At 41.2% G+C, this 868-nt stretch overlaps 1 non-coding gene across 1 annotated transcript; it reads right to left on the reverse strand.

The window, feature by feature from the left end:
- Positions 1-243: 243 nt before the first annotated feature.
- On the reverse strand, positions 244-350 carry LOC130971524 (small nucleolar RNA R71). Its single transcript, XR_009082738.1, has one exon. It is a non-coding gene; the product is annotated as a small nucleolar RNA R71 (small nucleolar RNA).
- Between the last annotated feature and the right edge of the window lie 518 nt (positions 351-868).

The raw sequence follows: 868 nt of genomic DNA on the forward strand, positions 1-868 counted from the left end.
TGCAAGTTCCATGGACTTCCATTGGAAGATCCTCATCAGTTTTTAGCTGAATTCTTGCAAATCTGTGACACTGTCAAGACCAATGGGGTTAACCCTGAAGTCTACAGACTTATGCTCTTCCCTTTTGCTGTAAGAGACAGAGCTAGGATATGGTTGGACTCACAACCTAAAGAAAGCCTGAACTCTTGGGAAAAGCTAGTCAATGCCTTCTTGGCAAAGTTCTTTCCACCTCAAAAATTGAGTAAGCTTAGAGTGGAAGTCCAACCTTCAGACAGAAGGAAGGAGAATCCCTTTATGAAGCTTGGGAAAGATACAAACAATTGATCAGAAAGTGTCCCTCTCACATGCTTTCTGAATGGAGCATCATAGGTATTTTCTATGATGGTCTGTCTGAACTGTCCAAAATGTCATTGGATAGCTCTGCTGGAGGATCTCTTCATCTGAAGAAGACGCCTACAGAAGCTCAAGAGCTCATTGAAATGGTTGCAAATAACCAATTCACGTACACTTCTGAAAGGAATCCTGTGAACAATGGGACAAATCAGAAGAAAGGCATTTTTGAGATTGATACTCTGAATGCCATATTGGCTCAAAACAAAATATTGACTCAGCAAGTCAATTTGATTTCTCAAAGTCTGTCTGGAATGCAAGCTGCACCAGGCAGTACTAAGGACGCTTCATCTGAAGAAGAAGCTTATGATCCTGAGAACCCTTCAATGGAAGAGGTGAATTACATGGGAGAACCCTATGGAAACACCTATAATTCTTCATGGAGAAATCATCCAAACCTCTCATGGAAGGATCAACAGAGACCTCAACAAGGTTTCAACAACAATAATGGTGGAAGAAACAGGTTTAGCAATGGCAA

Source organism: Arachis stenosperma, chromosome 3 (genome assembly GCF_014773155.1).
Source record: "Arachis stenosperma cultivar V10309 chromosome 3, arast.V10309.gnm1.PFL2, whole genome shotgun sequence".
NCBI classification, from domain to species: domain Eukaryota; kingdom Viridiplantae; phylum Streptophyta; class Magnoliopsida; order Fabales; family Fabaceae; genus Arachis; species Arachis stenosperma.